The sequence below is a fragment of the Triturus cristatus genome, chromosome 3_1, assembly GCF_964204655.1.
Source record: "Triturus cristatus chromosome 3_1, aTriCri1.1, whole genome shotgun sequence".
NCBI lineage: Eukaryota > Metazoa > Chordata > Amphibia > Caudata > Salamandridae > Triturus > Triturus cristatus.
Window position 1 is genome coordinate 305,203,085 of NC_140583.1, and position 20,108 is coordinate 305,223,192.

Below are 20,108 nucleotides of genomic sequence, written 5' to 3' on the forward strand. Positions count from 1 at the left end.
GGTTGTGGTGGGTGTGTGTGGTTGTGGTGGGTGTGTGTGTGTGGTTGTGGTGGGTGTATGGTTGTGGTGGGTGTGTGTGTGGTTGTGGTGGGTGTGTGTGGTTGTGGTGTGGGTGTGTGTGGTTGTGGTGGGTGTGTGTGTGGTTGGTGTGTGTGTGTGGTTGTGGTGGGTGCGTGTGTGGTTGTGGTGGTTGCGTGTGTGGTTGTGGTGGTTGCGTGTGTGGTTGTGGTGGGTGCGTGGGTGGTTGTGGTGGGTGCGTGGGTGGTTGTGGTGTGTGTGTGTGTGGTTGTGGTGGGTGTGTGTGTGTGGTTGTGGTGGGTGTGTGTGGTTGTGGTGGGTGTGTGTGTGTGGTTGTGGTGGGTGTGTGGTTGTGGTGGGTGTGTGTGTGGTTGTGGTGGGTGTGTGTGGTTGTGGTGGGTGTGTGTGGTTGTGGTGTGGGTGTGTGGTTGTGGTGGGTGTGTGTGTGGTTGGTGTGTGTGTGTGGTTGTGGTGAGTGTGTGGGTGGTTGTGGTGGGTGTGTGTGGGTGGTTGTGGTGGGTGTGTGTGGGTGTGTGTTGTGGGTGTGTGTGGGTGTGTGTTGTGGGTGTGTGTGTGTTGTGGGTGTGTGTGTGTTGTGGGTGTGTGTGTGTGTTGTGGGTGTGTGTGGTTGTGGTGTGTGGTGGTTGTGGGTGTGTGTTGGTGGGTGGATGTGTGTGATTGGGTGTGGCTGGGTGGCTGTGTGTGTGGGTGGGTGGCTGTGTGTGTGGGTGGGTGGCTGTGTGGGTGGGTGGCTGTGTGATTGGGTGTGGGTGGGTGTGTGATTGGGTGTGGGTGGGTGTGTGATTGGGTGTGGGTGGGTGTGTGATTGGGTGTGGGTGGGTGTGTGATTGGGTGTGGGTGGGTGTGTGATTGGGTGTAGGTGGGTGTGTGATTGGGTGTGGGTGGGTGTGTGATTGGGTGTGGGTGGGTGTGTGATTGGGTGTGGGTGTGTGTGTGATTGGGTGTGGGTGATTGGGTGTGGGTGGGTTGGGGGTTGCGCGTGTGTGGTTGCGCTGTGTGGTTGCGCTGTGTGGTTGAGTGCGCGTGTGGTTGCGGCGTGTGGTTGAGTGCGCGTGTGGTTGAGTGCGCGTGTGGTTGAGTGCGCGTGTGGTTGAGTGCGCGTGTGGTTGAGTGCGCGTGTGGCTGTGTGTGGCTGAGTGCGCGTGTGGCTGAGTGCGCGTGTGGCTGAGTGCGCGTGTGGCTGAGTGCGCGTGTGGCTGAGTGCGCGTGTGGCTGAGTGCGCGTGTGGCTGAGTGCGCGTGTGGCTGAGTGCGCGTGTGGCTGAGTGCGCGTGTGGCTGAGTGCGCGTGTGGCTGAGTGCGCGTGTGGCTGAGTGCGCGTGTGGCTGAGTGCGCGTGTGGCTGAGTGCGCGTGTGGCTGAGTGCGCGTGTGGCTGAGTGCGCGTGTGGCTGAGTGCGCGTGTGGTTGAGTGTGCGTGTGGTTGAGTGTGCGTGTGGTTGAGTGTGCGTGTGGTTGAGTGTGCGTGTGGTTGAGTGTGCGTGTGGTTGAATGTGCGTGTGGTTGAATGTGCGTGTGGTTGAATGTGCGTGTGGTTGAATGTGCGTGTGGTTGAATGTTTGTGGTTGTGTGTGGTTGTGTGTGTGTGGTTGTGTGTGTGGTTGTGTGTGTGGTTGTGTGTGTGTGGTTGTGTGTGTGTGTGGTTGTGTGTGTGTGTGGTTGTGTGTGTGTGTGGTTGTGTGGTTGTGTGTGGTTGTGGGTGTGAGAATGGATGAAACTTTCTGCAAAGAGCCGACAGTCACGCGAGAAGTAATTCGAAGAGCTGCAGCGATGGAATCCAGGTCACCTCAGTCAGGGAGAATAGTTTCGTATGAGGAGCTAGCTGGTGAGCGGAGGGAGGGAGGGCAGGGGCGGGTCACAAAGGGCCTCCAGTCAAGCGGCAACAGGATAAGCAACTGGAAGCTTAGCACATTTACGTCAAAATCCGTGGCAGTCTTGCCAAAAACAGTGAAACGTGAGTCAGAGTGAATACATCGCCTCACTTACTTAAAATAACATACCATCCCTCTTTAAAGGCAAAGGCCAACAAGAACAATATCCCTACTTTAAAAGGACAACCACTTTTAAGCGCCACCATTCTTCTCACAATAAAGCTGAAAAACAAGCATTTACAATGCAATGGTCTCGGCATTGTAAAAGTTAGAGCTATTGGCATTGCTCATGACATTCTTTTTGTTTGTTTTTGTTGTTAAAACATTTTAAGAAACGGCATTGTTATTTACAATGTTAATAGCTTAATCCCTCTCAAATGCAAGACCTATTGCATTTGCACCCACACACAGAGCCACACACCCAGAGCCACCCACACAGAGCCACTCACATAGAGCAACCCACACACAAATAGAGCCACCCACAGAGCCACCTACACACACACACACACACAGAGTTACCCACACACAGACAGACCCACCACGCATAGAGCCACATACAAAAAAAGCCACCCACACACACAGAGCCACACACAGAGCCACCCACACACACACACAGACCCTCCCCCACACACACAGAGCCACCCACACACAGAGCCACCCCCACATACACACAAATAGCCACCCCCCACACACAGAGCCACCCCCACACACACAGAGCCACCCCCACACAGAGCCACCCCCACACACACACAGAGCCACACAGTAACCTCAAAATTTAACACATATTTACTTTTTGCTGGATCAACTGGGGACGTTTTACACCTTCTATCCATCTGCAAAAGACCTTTATGAGGTCGTAAAGAGCAATTTAACGACTAGGAAGGTTCAAAAGAAAATAAATAATGAGCCGGGATAGCAATCAGATCCGACAGCAATTAGATCGAAGCCAATTTGAGATGGGGGTGTCAAGCATGGTAACAGTGGCAAGGCTTCCACCCTGAAACAGGAAACTAAAAAATGCAAAGAGCGCGCACGGCACCCATCCCCCTGCGGGGAAGCCATGTGTGTTTCAGGTTACAGCGTTATGCAAGCGTACACGGACATGCAGCAAGAGTACCTGGGTGCAAATGTTGTTTTTGCGAGGAGTCAGGTCACCGAAAGCCGACATGCATCATTGTCAAAATACACTCGTGAATGAAAAGGAAAACGATGTACTCTGCTGTTGCAATTAGAACACAACAGCTCAAGGAGGACTGCAGGTATCACACACAGGGCAGCACAACAGCAATGTGATGTTCCCAGGTACTCCCATCGTAAATAAGGCACTTTCGATGTCGGGATATATTAAGTAAGGTGTTTGGACCACTCATCTCTTCGATTGGTAGTTAAAACACTGCTGTAACTGAGGAGCATGTCCCGCTCACATCTCTGGTTCCCGGTGCCACCGACCTGTTGCACAATGAATAACCAAGCCCTTGATTTTGAGGTATCCCCCCCATAAAAAATAAACGATAAACGAAGCAAAGGTTTAGGATTTCACTGCATGCGCCTTTCTGAAAAGTTGGTAAAAGCAGCTCAGTGGGTAAATGCGCCCACTGCAGAGATACGTTTAGTCTGAAGGTTGGAATAAAAGACAGCCGGGTAGAAGAGGCACTGGCAAATCCCGGCGCGCCCCACGACTCCTGTGTGCTCCGGGGCTCGCGGCTGATGTATGAGGCGCCTACTTAGGCATGGGAGGTGTGTGGAATGGGGGTGGGGGGTGCGAATGGGGGTAGAGAAGGAAACAAGTGCTGGATCTGACTAGCAAGCGGGGAGGGGAGGGGAGGCAGTGAAAGGACAGAGAGCCACTGAAAGCAAAGACAGGGAGCCCTTTACAATCACTTCTTTTCAAATCAAGCCCCAGAAGAGAGACTGTTAACCGTCTCCTTCTCTTCTGCTACCTCATGTTTTCAGTTTCCCTGTTCACATGAAAAAAACAATTCCGTCCTCCTCTGTATGGCGCTTCATACAATGCTCAATAAAACCAAAAGGAGAATTTGATTTTGATCTACATAATCTATGTATAGCATTTTAAGTGACATGTTTTTGTTTTAGACAAATATGTAACATTTCATCGCAGGACCCTGTTATCATGAAAGCTGTAGTTAAAACTGGCTTGAGTAACACCACACTAATTACAGTCTATTTCATTCAGACCATTGTTATTACAAAATCTGATAACTAGAGCAAATATGAGTGTACTGTGGTAATATGTGAGATTCTGGATAACAAAATACTCTCTTTGGGCTTTAATGCAGTGCAGTAGCACTCCACCTGTATTATATCCCTAGTCACTTTTAACAGTGCCCTTCCATTTCTAATGCTTTGCAGCAGTTTTAAGATCTTAGAGTTTCTCGTTGCTCAAATGGATGCAATTTCTGATATTTATAAGTTCCCCCCATCGTCATTGCTTGATATTGCCCTAGAGCAAGTGTCTCTCATACATACATGCAACAGGCAGCACTACCCCCCCTCCCCCCAAGCGCCCGGAGACCCTTACGGGTGAGTAGTTGCGCTTTATAAGACATCTGATTGATTGAACAGACTATTTTGGCTGCCTCTCGCCTGAAAATGCCTCTGCTTCAATCGAAATCAATGTGAGACATAGTCTCCAGATTATTTTATTTTTTTATCTCCCACCTTCCTGTTCTAAAATGTTGGCATGTATGCTCAGCAGTTCAACGTCACTCATAATTACACTGAAACTATGAAAATGTCACACACAACCTATCTGAAACCTTGGCAGCAACCTTGGCAGCAAGGTAAACGTAACTCCGTTTACCAAAAGAAGAAATCTAACAATAACTGTGCACTGTAAATGCAGAGAACTTGAGAGAATTCCACATGTTGCCAATGAAACCCAGTGGTGAACATCACATCCCCTTAGTTGCGCATTATGTTTTTGCATGTGCTTACAGAAATACACTATAATCGTCATCAGGTTCTCCTAATTAGCAAGAGGATGTGGCCTAACAGCCAGAGCTGCCGACCTTGGAGCTGGGGAACCAGCATCCGACGTCGACTCAGCATCCTGTGATTGTGGGCAAATCACTTATTCTCCCCTTGCCTACCAAAAATGAATGAGTCCTTGCGTAGCGTAAATGATGCTCATTCATATAAAGCGCTCCAATATTTTTGGGTCGAGTTCTCTCTATATAAATGTACACACCAAAAAAATCTCCACTGACCTATATTTTTTTAGACCACTGCATATCAATTATCCTCGATCTCACCTTGTAAACCCCGCCCTATGCAAAGCTCATTCCCCGCCGCCACCAGTGACGGAATGGCAGTAGGAGGGGGCAGCTCGCACTTCAGAGACGAGGGGAGATGAGGAACAGGCGAGTTTGGGATCTGGGGGACCGGATCAGTCCTTGCACCCGAACCTAGTTTTTAAGCCACAGACGCCCCGGGGGTCTAGGAAAACAGCAGCTGCAGGTAATATATTGGTATTTGTATAGCGCTTTGTTACCCCTTGCGATCCCCAAAGCGCTTCAGGTACAAACCCGCGCTCATCTGCCGGGGGTCGGAGGGGTTGGACTGGAAGAGGTAGTGGGGTCTCTGCGTGTCGAGCCCGTGGGGGGGGGGGGGGGGGGGCGTTAGTGGAGGGGGCCCCTGCGTCGTGGAGGTGCAGGGGGCGGTCAGTAAAATAATAAGAGGGTTCGTTCACGTGGAGAACAGGGAAGGGGACGGCGGAATTACTACATTGTTTTGAGAACTTTTCATGTAAGTGGTTTATTTACTTTGGCGAAAACACGCCAGACCCGTCTAGCCAGTATGGGGGGGGGGGGGGGCGGGGGGGGGTTGGGGAGTGAAAGAATGGGGAGGGGCGGGTGGGAGGACTGCGACGACCAGAGTGGAAGTGAGGGGCGAGCTGGGAGAGGAGTACGGCTGTGAGGGAAGGGCACAGAAGAGATGAGCGCGGAGAGAGAACAACAGAGGCGGGAGACGAGTGTGACTGTGAGGGAAGGGCACAGAAGGGGAGAGTGTAGTGTGTCGATAGAGAACAGAGGCGGGAATTTGAAGAAGGCGAGTGGCGGGAACAGGGAGAGAGAATGAAGACTTGGAAGAAGGGGCATGAAGAATGGGGGGGGGGCGAGAGGAAAGTGGGCACGGTGGAGGTAGAATGAAAGCAACGTGGGGGGGGGGGGTAGAGGGCACGGAAATGAAGGTGCTACTGAAGCGAGAAGAGAAACTTGTGCTTGGGAATTTAAGGGGCTGAAGAAATGAAGTGTGGAGTTTTGGGGAGCATGGGCACAGCAGCCTCCTCGACTGATGGAGATGGGGCAAAGATCTTGCATGTCCAGAGCTAGCTGGAGGGTGGGGAGTCGTGGATGGGGTCCAGGTGCGAGACGATGCAGCCTCCGGGCTGGTAATCGTTGATGACGAAGGAGATCAGGTGAGGGAGCAACGCCGGGACACCACCGCCTTTCTCCGAGGCACAGCAGAAAATGCCTCGGAGAAACGCCACGTCCTTTTCGGATTTGGGGGCGTGTTTTGCTGTTGTCTCCTCCCTGAGACTTCTCGCAAAAAACACGCCCCCCGATCCGAAAAGGACGGGGCTTCAACGGAGTGACTGGACCTCTTCTCCAGTGGCTGGCCAGCATTTAAGAGGCCAGCCAATGGAGAACAGGAGAGAAGAGGGGCGGGTGCAAGCCCCTCTTCTCAAAGTCATTAAATCTCGGAGCGAGACTGCGCAAGCGCAGCCTTCGCAGCCGAGACCTAACAAGCGCAGCCTTCGCAGCCGAGACCTAAAAATGGGTTGAACATCCTGCGAAAAAATGTAAATGTTCTACTCTATTTGCGGACCCCAAGGCAAGTGAAATACTCGCATAAGGCACATCGCAAGACGCTAGCACCAGCAGCCATTACTAAAATTTGTTTAGAATGCACTTTTGCCAGGGGGCTAGGGTATATAAAACTGGGCTGGATTTGCTGCTAAAGCTGCAAAAATGCATCCGTTCCAGTGGCGAGCTGGAGGAAGTGTAGTAGATGGCTGCCTTCAATGAAGGTTTGTAATAATGTTGCTACAATTGTTACGAAATTTCAGCAGCTAAGGCATATTTGAAATGGGTGTACTGGGCGGTGGGTGAAAATGTGGTAACGTCTCAGGCGTTAAAAGAAATATGTACCATCTTTAAGATTCTGTGTTAGAGTTAGAAGAAACACAATTTGTTCAAAGGTTTGTGGAATGGAAAAGAGGTACGGAGAATATGCCTGTTTCTATGAATATAACACATTGGTCGATATTGGTAGAAGTGGAATTAAGAATGGGGACACAACGTTCACATTTACCATTTCCATAATGTATATCTATTTTATTTATCCAGGCTAACTGGTTACATCCAAAATAAATCACCCAAGACACAAACATCTCCGTAGATTGAAGCCGAGGTATTGTAATAAGGGAATAGAGCAAATCAGTTGCAACACCAAGTTCCAATACAGGAGGGTAAAGAGAAGTAATTTATGACCACCATATAGGAGATATTTAATGGCCACTTGCATCTTCGATAGCACGCCCTGAAGTATCTTATAGCTAAGCAAAGACATGCTCAACAACTGCCCCATAAACTTGCCACCAGTCCTCCTTCCAGTGTAACAGCCTGTGTAGATTTTCAGCCTGTGTAGATTTCTCCAATTAAAAAACGTAGCTACTGTGGACCTTGCTGAATGCGCCAATAAGCCCGAAAGCAATGCGACTTCGTCTAGCAAGGTTATGATATGGGAGATACAGACCACTATAGTTCCTAATCATTTACCAATATGATTTTTAGAATGGTTTCAATTTACTGTCAATAAATATAGTGCATGGCTTTATGAACATGGATCCGTGAAACATTCTTCGATCTATATAAATATACGGTCTAAGTAGGAACAGTGGCCAAATAAAAAGTTTCATTTCAGTGTTTCTATGACATTTGTATGCTGAGATAGCCCTTGGCACAACTTAACCTACGTGTATTTTATTATGGGGACCATAAAGAGAGCATGTGCATTCTCAACTATTCTGGTAGTAGCTATTAGCACCATAAGAGAATAAAGGTGGTTATCGTATCACTACTGTACCTTAGTGATATTTTTTGCCTTTTGACATTAGTGTTGCTGGCTTGTTATATTTGTCCCGGGAAAACCTCTAGCCCCAGAACATAACAAGGAAAGCGATCGCTTTCATTTTCGCGAAACAGATAAAGCCGCAAATGGTGCGCGCGCCACAGCGAGCCATATGGTTTCAATTATTGCGCCCGTGTCTGGGCACGATAATTGAAACCATATGGCAGAAATGCGCATGATAGACACCAATAGGCCATGGGCGGAGCTATGCGCCCGCCTCTGGCCTATTGTGTGCTATCTTTAAAACAAACACGCAGGCAAAGGCCAATAGCAAGCCGCAAACGTAAAAACACACGCACGAGCGTGTTCATTTCCAGGGTCCATTTCTGAACCCCGGACAAAAGGACCATCGCCTGCGCGAGCACTGCTGTGCAGTGCAACGCAGGTAGCGAGACCTAAAAAGGTTAGATATCTAATTGTTACGTTTTGTATGAAAATTTGTTTAATACTCTGCCGCCTTGGAAGTGGATTTCGTAAACAAGGATTATCATTTAGTAAACGGCATCCTTTTTATCTCAAACCACAACTCAAGGCATTTATTGAGAACAGTGGTGTTAGGCTCAGAGGCTTAGATGTAGCTATTAATCTGCTTCCCTAATGGCAACCTTAAGCAATCTTCGGTGTATTAGCCACGCTAATTGGCCAACACTGTCCCCTTGCTACACTACCGTTCCACGTTCTGTAGTAAGATTTAGCCTACATTTCGCTTCAAGAGTCAGGAAACATCGTCGAAGTGCAAAGTTTCCCGAATCTGCATGCGAAATTGAAAACTCATGCCACCGCCACACATAATGGAGACAATGGTGATCTAACGGGTTTGCCAAAACGCCACCATTCAAGGCGACGTGCATAATCTCACCTAACGATATCACTCTGCCACTGCCCTGCGATTCAAACATATCACAGAAGAGCCGATACTGACGAAAATGTCGAGTTCATCATGACGTTATCAAACAGAGGCCCATTTTAACCAATCAAATCATTAGCTCAACTCGGAAGCGACAGAAGTAACACTCCGCAAGATGGCGCCTCTGCGTCACAAACTTAACGCCTGGCACCCATCCCTCTGACCACTCCCGTCTGCTACGAGTTAGGCTGACACAATTTTGCTTTGCCCGGCGCTTTCTTTGAGATTTGGTGTTTTGTGCTTTTTTTTGTTGTTGCAGATTTATATAGCGCGAAATCGACCCGAAGGTATTGGAGCGCTTTACATGAGTACCGTTAGTGCTTCGTAGACTTGCTGTAAATCTGCACACACCAATCTCCCTCCCTTCATGACCGATTGGTGAGATACAAACCTTTGAAGTGAGGGATGAGGAGTTCACTGGTCGGGGCCTCAGTAAGTATCAGGAAGACATGGGATTGGATATCTCAGGGAGTTCATCCATGAACGTAGAGCTGATTTTGGTCTCCATACTATAGCCTTATAGCCCGCCGTAGCGGGCTATACCGGCTGTTAATGGCCCGCTGCAGCGTTAAAGGCCCGAGCCGAAGGCGAGGGACTTTAACAACAGCAGCGGGCCATTAACAGCGGTATAGCCCTGCTACGAAGGGCTATAAGGCTATTAGAACATTCTGCCACTAGAGGGCAGAATGTTCTACCAAAACAAAGCCCTTCAGGGAGCGCGAGGGGATTGAAATCCCCTCAGGCTCCCTGAAGTCTTTGTTCACAGCCAGAGCTGTGAACAAAGACACATTGGAATGTTGGTGCTCCGGGCTTATTTATTTTATTTATTTATTTATTTAAGCTTGTACCGCGCACAGCTACCCACAATGGGTTTCCCGGCGCCAGGGATAGACTGTAGAAGAAAAGAGAATGTCACCTTGACTTAAGGCCTCTGCCGACTATTGGTCACGCTTAGTAAAGAGCAGGGTCTTCAAAGCCTTACGGAAGCGGAGTAAGTTGGTCTCAGATTTTAATGCCAATGGGAGGGAGTTCCAGTATTTAGGACCAAGAGTGGAAAAGGAGCGGCCTCCCATTTTTGCCAGCTTCCATCTTGGTACTGTGAAATTGCCACCGGCCAGTATTAGCCCGGAGCGCTCCATTGTCTTCAATGGAGCTGCCAACGTTCCAATGTTCTAATTTCGATTAAGGCAGATCACGAGAAACTGATATAAAGAGTAGGTTGTGACTTCTGACAAACTCTGGGGACATTTTCTGAAAACCCTTGATTTGGACTATTCCTCTAACACAGCTAAACCGAGATGTGCACTGCTCATCACTACTCGTGGTTGAGCCATGACTCAGAACGTCCAAACTCTTCCTCACATTTTGACGCAGTTATAGAGATGACCATACCCAGTCATTTTGTACCAAGATGACCATGACTGTTAAGACCAAAGATCATGTGGTTGTATTGTCTAGGACTGAACATCCTAGCTTCTTTTTACCCTTTAATGTTTTACTACACCATGGCTTGCTTTTGAACTCATGCTTGAGCAAACCATATTTTACTACGGTTTCTCTCGATAATGAATATGCAATTTGTGACAATATATCTATTTTATATTTGTATTTCGAGACATCCTGTGCAGTAATTTATTTGTGCAAAATATCTTCGTGGCTAAAAACATAACTGTTTGAAAAAAGTTACACTATACATTAAAAAAATTAAATATAACAAGCCTCATTTCCACTATCAAGACTGAAACAGACATAAAACGTGCAATGTTACACTCAGCAGAAAACAAACAACGGTACATACTCCTTACAATTAAAAGGCGTGCCTCTTTAATTCCACTCAGAGTTAAATTTATGTTCTAGAATTTGTCTTACATTATGAATATGCCTTGTGTTTAGGCTACAAGCCCGCTGGACTCATCACATTATGAGGCGGACCTGTAGAACATTAAAATGTATTCTATAGCTATATCGCATCTCACTCGGACAAATATTTGGAAGCAAGATCGGACACAAACCAAAATAGGCAAAGCCACTAGGTCTGTTTTTAATATACCAACAAATGTAGACAGGCGTTCGCAAATGCTTTTGTGCATGTATTGTATGCAAAAAATTGTATTTATTACATTACAGTCTGCCCTACTGGCTTTGCTAATGCTTGTAAAAAGTACACCAAAATTGTTTTCTGTGTAGAATGCATACTAGAGAAAAATAACTGAATATGACAAACAGCAGAGTTCAGTTTATTTTTCAGATTTAGATTAATCCCTCTCTTGAATGCGAATGGAAGCGCTTCGTGAAAAGGGGAATGATACATGACCAGCTGATAGCCTGAGGTGCGAGTAAGAATCCTCTCTTCGGAGCCAAGCCAAAGGCCATTCCATGCATATTATAAAGGACTGATAACGATACATATTCAGACTGCACGGTTAAACTTGACCTAAAGAGGGACGTTTATACCATACCTATGTGGGCCATTATTTGAAACATTTTTAGAAGAATCCTGCACTAACATTTGACTTAATTTGTAATTCACAGGCAAACGACTTTGGGGGGTCATTTGGAACATGTAGAAGGCTGTCAATAAATATGGTGACATTAGTGGAAATTTGCTTTCAGTGAATTTAATGCTATTTTCCAATTAAGCGTAAAGACTGAATTCCATGCCTGTAAGTATAAGAGCACAAGGAAATCGCTGGTGCTAATTTTACAGCAATAGTTGCAGAAAGAGAAACAATGGCTGCACATTTATTTCCATAGTTTGCAGTAATGTTAGGGCAACTGGTGATAACAGTATTACCGAATTGTGATATCACAGCAAAACATCTGACATTGTGTAAATTACTCCATTAGTGGGTCAGTGCTAATGTCTCTGAAAGGGCAATACAGCACTGCTCCACTGTGCATAGACAACAGAATGTAGTTCTGAAAGTGCCACTACTGATGCCCTAAAAGCATTCTTCTAATTCTTTAAAGAGGTAAGCTTTTCCATATTGCTCAATGTCACTATGGGCGTTATGACAACATACCCGATATCACCTGGTAACTCTTTCCGAGACTTGCCAATACTAGGGGAATTGGTAAGTGCAGGGAGAGTGGTGATAAAAATACCAGGGATCACAAGTGGAACCCTGAGGGTCACCTCAGAAATTTAGAAAGAATTGGAGGAGAATCAATAGCTTGATTCTAATTCTACTCAGAATTTCACCCGTAAGCACTAAGTGAGCTTTGAAAGGTATTAAGGAGTTTCTAGGGTTCAGGGAAAATTAGTAGTAAGGGAAATTGCGGGTGGATACGATTAAGGGGTAGTGTTTTTGGGTTTCACAGATTGTTTAGCTTTAAGGGGCCGTACAGTTTTGTAGAGTTTAGAGAACGGTAGCTGCAAGGATTATTACGTTTTTCCTGTTCAAGGAAAGGTAACACTAAACAGTAGTGGGGAATCTGAGAAGGTTTGCATTAAGGGAGGGGTAACAGGGATTTTTATTTTTTTAAAGAGAGCAGGGAAGGGTAGCATTAAGGGCTAGCAAGGAAGGAGTCGGGGGGAAAAGTAGCACCAAGTGGAAAGAAAGGGTTTTTAGGATTCAGGAAAGGTTAGGTTAAGTAGTAGTGAGGTTTTTAGGGTTCATGTTAGGGGTTTTTAGGGCTCAGGGTAGAGTAGTATTAAGGGGTAGCAAGAAATCTGTAGGGCTCGTGAACGGTAGTGCTAAGGGGCAATAAGATTTATAAGATACAGGAAAGGGTACTTAAAAAAGTAAACTACATTTAATACATACAAATATTTAATTTGAAGTAAATGTAATCTATTAGTAATGCATTTTTTTCAAAATAAACTAATTAAATTACCAATAACTACATTACCTTTTGGGAGCTTAGAAAAAGTCTCTCCAGCCCATTAATCTTAAAACTAAGAATTAGAAAGAAAAGCACTTAATTCTTTCAATCAGGGTCATCTAAAGGTATCCCTAAAGTTGATAATTGAGGTGGCTGGGACTACAATACAGCAACACATTCCTTCCGACTGTCATATTGCCATTTGTACTGGTGCCAGTGAGCAACAAACACCATCATTATGTAGAAGACCTACATCATTGCTGCTGCATGTATCTGACCTAAAGGTCAAGCTCAGTTGTAATTCAATAGCTAGACTTGATAAAGAGACCTTGTTCAAGAAACTTCATAAACAAATGATTACATCTCTTGGAGGATGAGCACGTTTTCTGTGCAAACAACCAACTTTTCCCCAATCAAAACATGCACTCCTGTCCACTAACATATGGGCAGAGCTGTAGCCCCTTTCTATAATACTCCAGAAAGCTATTTTTTAGAATGATCACATAAGGGGTGGTGACAGCTGCACTTTAAGGCTGATCAAATAAGGCATAGTGACACCTGTGCTGTCAAGCAAGACATAACAAGCATTGGCATAGCCAACAGGTCTCGCCGTTGGGACCTTATAAGTGTTTAGCTATGCAACAGTTGCATAACTAAATACTTATAAGGTCCCAAAAGCGAGACCTATTGGCTATGCAAAGTGGCCGTGCAGCCGCGAAAGTGATCACGATCAAACATCAAAGCGGCCGCGAAAGTGAAAGTAATCGCGGTAAAACGCGCACCCGCGCACATGCACTGTAGTTCTAGGCTGGCCTGGTAGCACTTTTTGGAGCCCTCTCAATAAGTCTAGCCAGACCAGCGCATGCGCTAGGTCAGGCGAGACCTAAAAAGGGCTGCAATATGCTTAAAATTCTTCTAAAAGCAACAGTTATTTCAAGAGAATGCTCAGATTTAAAACAAGTAAGCAAGAATCTGTGTGAATTAAAACATTTTCATGAAAAAACAAATCAAGCTTTCTACTCTGTTTTTTATGTCAAGCCTACCAGACAGCTCAGTTGTAGGCCTGAAAAAGATATATTGTGGGCTTACAAAGAACACAGTCTTGTCCATTGATTACCATTGGTTAGATTTCCTGTCACTCATCTGCCTGCTTCTGATTTGTCTCCAAGCTTGTCAATCTTGGGTTTGTCTCTCCTATGGAGTATAGCCTCTTTACCATCTCTGTTGATTGTCAGGCTTCTATGCTTCCACTGCTTGCTTTTCAAACACTTTCTTTCTGGTTAGGCACTCCACAAGAGTGCATGTGTTTTCTAGCTGTCTCCCTCATGCACTTCTCTCCCTGCACTCCATGTTGCTCACTATTGCCAGCGTGGTTCTTTCTGCCTCCTTGCATGTTAGGCTCAGTCTCGTACCCTCCCTGCATTGCTTCCTCACCCTCTCCATATTACTATCCTACCCGTTGTTTCTTCTCCCCAGCCCACCACTAAGGTTGCTTACCTCCTTCCGCACCCTCCTTCTGCTGCCACTACGTCTCCCTCCAACTCTCCAGCATTGCTTTCAGAGGTCTGTGTTTTCCCCCTTAATCAAGCTTTAAAAAGCCCTCTTGAAATGTCTCTCTTTTTACTTGGTAATCCAACTGATCAGCAAATTAAAAAACCTAACAAAGCCAATGGGTCTCAAAGACAAGACGCACTGTCTTTGCCAATGCTTGTTTTTCAGGTATCTTTAGTGAATTTCAGTAAGCATGTTCGGCCAACAACTACAACAGCTGAACCATGGGTATAAAGATTATTTTACCACAGTACATGGAAACAAGAAAAGGATATTGGGAAAATAAACAAAATGTAGGGTGCTGTGGTCTGATACCATTCAGCCTTACCACTCCTAAGGCGTGCTGGTTTCAACTACACAGGACACCAGCATGGCAGCAACGTGAGCATTAATAAGGTCTTCTGCCTCCTCTGTTGGGGATCTTGCTGTGTCCCTTGATATCCGTGCACAGCCAGTTCCCCCGCGGTAACTCAGGCATGCGACAAACCCCAGCACGGTTACAGCGAGAGACGGTTCAGGTCCACTCACGGGAATGGGAAGGGAGCCACCGCCATCAACCTCTCCTTCAATATCACAGCCCAAGCCAGTGACAACTCTATGTTTAACAGTCTAACTCTGAAGGCTCTGAGCCCTTTACCTATCCACACTCCAAATGGTTTTGTGTATCCTGCTGCAGAGAAAACGCATTCCCCCAGGTCCTTCAACTCCAGTTGTTTAAATGATCCGAGCAAAAACTGTCACGTCATTGTATACAGCAGTGGGTAGCTAAGAGGGGACAAGACAACGTTTTCAAAGCACAGATTGTAATGCAGCTTAATATGCTTTTATTCAAATCTGCAATCTAAGCATTAGAAAAGATGGCAAATTAATGTAAACTGAAAATGTTGTAGAGTCATGTTTTTCCAGTGGCCCACATAAAACTCACTTGCACTTAACCGTTGCTTCTTCCCTCCGCCGTATTTAATTTCATTAACGGTACAATCCTGACTTGCCCCGACTACATTTTTAGTTCTTGCCTAAAGATATTTTGTGGACCATGTGAAAAACCTTGTGTGCTTAGAGCCCTACCACTGCTTACCATTGGTTGGCTTTATTGATACTGCTTGCCTACCCACATCTTGTGTTTTTGCCGCCCCTAAAGCAAAGCCACTTTACTATACTTTTTATTGCCCGACTTGTAGGCTTCCACTGCTCACATTTAGGAGATTTCTTTTTTTCCATGAACTACCCTGTGAGAAAGTGTGCTTGATTGCTCTCATGTTCTGTTTAGCCCCACCCCCTCAAATATCCACCCCCGTGCTTCCTGTTCACCCGCTCCTCAGTTGCACCCCACTCCTCATTAGCCTTACAACAGATGCCTTAAATTAATTTTACCTTTTTCGATTGCATTTTCTGCCAGGCCTCTCTGCCTTCTAAAAAGTGCTTCCTCCCCCTTTCTCTTTGCGCCCTCTACCCCACTTGCTCTGACGCCCCAGTCATTACCATACTTTTTCTTTTGTATTACATTTTTTGGAGGGTCCAGCATATACCATTTACTGCAGGGGGCCTCAGTTAGCCGAAAAACCACTTTTCGGGTAGAAAAATTGATCTAAGTGGCGTTCACCTAGGATGACCAGAAGTTCCTCATTTCCCAGTTTTCAGAGGACTGTCTCAGTGTCTCCACTTTACTCAATTTTAAAAGCAGATCATGGATTTTGGGACAAACGTGAAGCCATACTGCAAAGCAAAACTGAAACTTTTGCTCTCATTTTCACCAGTGACTCGAGACCGAGAAAGTAAATTATCCTTCTCTTTCAGGTAGTGCATGAGGGGATCAGCTGAATGGTTCCATCAGAGGCGCGGGGCTGGAGGCCAGGTGGGATCCCTTGCCATAGCTAAAGCTATGTCAAGGTAGCCCCGTGAGTTTTCAGTTTAAAAGTCCCTGCCACACATTGCGAGTGCCTTATAGACACCTTGATCACGGTCAGTCTTTATGCCCACTTTTTATGTCGGACCTGTCTTAGTTTTTGCTTCTTAAAATCCTAAAGCCACCACTGTATATCGGTAACAAAAAAAGTGCCCTAGCATCGGAAAAAAGCATTTATAACGCCAAAAGGTCAACAAGGTTGAGATCGATTGGAATGCTAGTTACCTCTTAGGGGCATTACTGTAAAGTCAGTAAAGCTGTATGAAGGAACTAAATCCGGTTGGTGCTAACCCAAGAAGCAGCTTCCTGCTATTTTTGTCTCAGTCCTAAACTGTTCTTCTAGCTGCCAGAGCGTTCCTTTCGGTAAGTCGTTATTTAGCTGTGCAAATGAACAGTTCCTACCTGAAGCGCTGGCTGAGTTGTAACACATTCAAGCCCTGTGCTCATATCAATCTGATGATGCCCATTTTCTACAATGTGTTTCCCTCTTACTGCCGAAGCGTTTAACGAGATGTTAAGTAGAATATTAATTTAAGTATAGAAGTTGCATTAGGTGTTTTACAGCATGGACTTTTAATTTAATTACCTAAGGGGGCATTGACGCCTACACGAGGCAAGCTTTACTGAGATTGGTGCCTGGAACACCCAGCCACATCACACATCATGTAAAGCGCACGTACACCCGCAGGCATCTTGGCGCTATATAGCAGATGCCTATTGTTACACAACTCAGACGGATGAAAGGTTAAGTGGACCCGCCTGGATTTGAACCTGTGATCATGAGGTCGAGTACAAGCCCCTGCAGTAGGCATTAGTTCACTGAGCCACCACACCCAGCCAAATCTATTGTGCTTGGAGCTTAACCCCTTTTTGCCCCACTTCAGGTGCTTCTCTAGAGCCAATATTTATTTACTTCTGGTCTGACTTTCTTCATGCTATTTAGCACTTGGCGATCGTCAGTCTGAGAACTCTGCCACTGCTGCTATTGACAACAAAATTGAGGCGTCAGAACCGTAAGCCCTCAAAAAGGCCCTGACTACGTTCTCTTCATTTAATCTGTCTGGAAATTTATACACAAACCTACCTTCCTCTTAAAAGAAAAGAAGAATGGCAGCCATAGGTGATGATAATTAGGCCTGGGCGTAGTTCGCGGAGTTTTACTACACGCAACTCCGCGAAGTTACAAAAAAATCTCTGAGAAGTTCCACGAGTAGCAGAGTGCAGTGCAAACTGCAGTTTGTGTTGGTATTCCTGCCGCTCGGGTAGCCATTCTACCTGAGCGGCAGCTCACAAACTTACCATTCGCGATTGCGAACTTACCGTTCGCGGTCAGTTGCAGGGAAAAAACTCCGCTGCACATCGCTTACAAATGTATATTTATAGAAAAACCTAGGACATGCTGGACAAACCGTATGTACCTATCACCATGACGATTTGCGTGATATTCATTAAAAGGCAACCATGCATAGAATGAATCCACATGGATTTACACCGCTAGTGAAGCTCTGACGTGTCTGACGCCCTACCGTGCCTAATCCCGGCGCCCCCCCGCCGGTGTGTACTCTCCAAGTAGACACCCTTGTCGTTTATTTATACAAACATGGGTAGCTATTGACAGGCACATTTAATATACACGCACACCAAGCCATTCAAAGGATTTCGTCAAAAATTGGAGCAAACTATGCAAGAAACCCCCTCACGGTAAATAAAACACACATCCACCGGCGGATGTGCAATACTTTTTATTTTACCCTCTGGAAAGGAGACAAACCTCACTTGAGAGTCACAGCGTGCTCCTGGATGAGCCCAATGCTGTGTTACAGCCACCAGTGCCCGCCGAGTGCCTCACACCTCTGTGTTGTATTCCACCAGCTAGTGCGTATGCTATGACACTCTCTAGCCCATGTGCACTGTAACACCACCCCGTAAATATGTCATGCCACACTTGCCTTTGCACGGGTTATATTGCCCCATCTAACGTGCCTTCTTCGATGCCTATGTTATAACGCAGAGCGCTATGCCATACATATTACAATCTGGGATCCATATCTTTGTCACAGTGCATATGCAATGTTACACTCCCCAGCACATATTTTATATTACAACTTTAGAGACTAGTTAGGTTACACAACACTGCCCTGCGCATATTACACTCCAAGGTGCATATCGCATAGCACGCGCTAGTGCCTGTGCTATCTCGCGCTCCCCAATGAATCTGTCATTGCGCACAATGTATTGCATATTATATTTCATGCCCCGGTTAATCTTATATCACACTTTCTGCTGCATAGTTTATACCATATACTATATCTAGTTTTAATTTTCAATCGTGCTCTCAGGACTATGTTCTATATAACACTGCGTCCACCTACCCTTTTCACGGGCATTACATTTTGCGATGGGGGGTGGAGGGTCAGGGGGTGTTTCTGCAAAGTGAGCCCGGAGTCACAGTCACAAACGTCCTCTTCTTCCTGAATAAAAGTGAGATTATGGGGGAGGAGCCAAGATGGCGACCGGGACGGCAGCGTAGGCTCCCGGCTCCGTGAACCTCCGCATCCCGCACAGATATCCTGCAGGAGATCCTTAGCCTGCGCTATATGCCCGTGTTGGTGAATGAGAGCGGCAACCGATCGTGTGACTCCGAAGTTTCTGGCGGCGGTATCGCCGGAGAAATGTCCATTTAAAGTTTGCAGCCTGTGCAACCCTGGAACCGGGACCTCGAGTGGATAACATGGCCGGGCGGCAGTTCAACAACAGCGGCCTTTGGTGACTGGGTGGAGTCGGACTAACCGGAGCGGTGAGAATATCGGCCTACATTTCGCCGTGGTCGTTCCTACCACTAAGCGTAGCGGAACGAGTGCATGCCCGAGGTGGCTAATCCAAGATTCCCCGGTGATTGCCTCAGCCTTCGCCGGTGAGCTGCCCGGCCGCCGCCCGCAACTCGCCCTGATTCTTGCGAACTGCTCCCGGATTTTCGCGGGCGCAGATCCGTGGTGGGGATGATTGCTGCCCGTGACCACACACCGGGTATATTTTTTGCCTGCTCCCGAAACCCTGACTCCAGTGACATGGAACCTGAGGCGCTTGTCCCTGAGTCCTGGTCCCAATCTGGGTTGGATCTACCCAGCGGCCATCTTGACAGGACGAAGTCTACCATCCTGTACACTGGGTCGCAGCACGATTGGAAGTGTGCGACTATGAGGAGCGTAGCGGAGCGAGCGCCGAGAGCTGTGCTGGGGTATGGTGATCTTCTCGAGGCTCTCGGTGCCCTTCATTCCACCCTGGTTCACGGCGCCTGGGTATTGGGGAGTAAGCTTGATGGGGTGGCATCAGCGTCGGAACAGTTGCTGCCTGCCTGTCCCCAGGTACACGGGGACTTCCTACACCGCACACAGGAGGACAGTGTCGTGGCCGCCCCTGTGGATAGTGACCAGCTGGAAACTCCGGACAGTATCTCAACGTGTGATCGGCTGGCTGTGGGTCTGGTCTGTCCCGGAGGTCTTGGACCTGAGTGGGGGGGGGTGGCCTTGTCCCGTGCGCGGCCTCCGGCAACCCAGGCAACATTCCAGCAACGGTCGCCTGCTCTGGCTGATTTCGCCTTCTTGGACCTTGTGTGCAGTGCAGATCCTGGGGCAGCACTGGGAAAGACGACTCTCCATACTGCTGACTGTGTTGGTGATCAGAGACTTCCACCCTACCTGTGTGTGTCGCTTCCTGTTCTTTTTTGGACGCTCCTCTTCTTTGTAGCATTGGACATGGCACTGGGTCGATGGGTATGCATGGGTAGATTCGCAAAGAGTGGCCAAGGATAAGGCTGATCCTCCAGAGGTGGTCATCTAATAGGCGGGCGGGCTCAGGG

At 47.0% G+C, this 20,108-nt stretch overlaps 1 protein-coding gene across 8 annotated transcripts in view; it reads right to left on the minus strand.

The window, feature by feature from the left end:
* ZNF609 (zinc finger protein 609) overlaps nt 1-20,108 on the minus strand; it is an 873,827-nt gene that overhangs the window by 205,806 nt on the left and 647,913 nt on the right. The gene's annotated exons all lie outside the window — the stretch shown is intronic.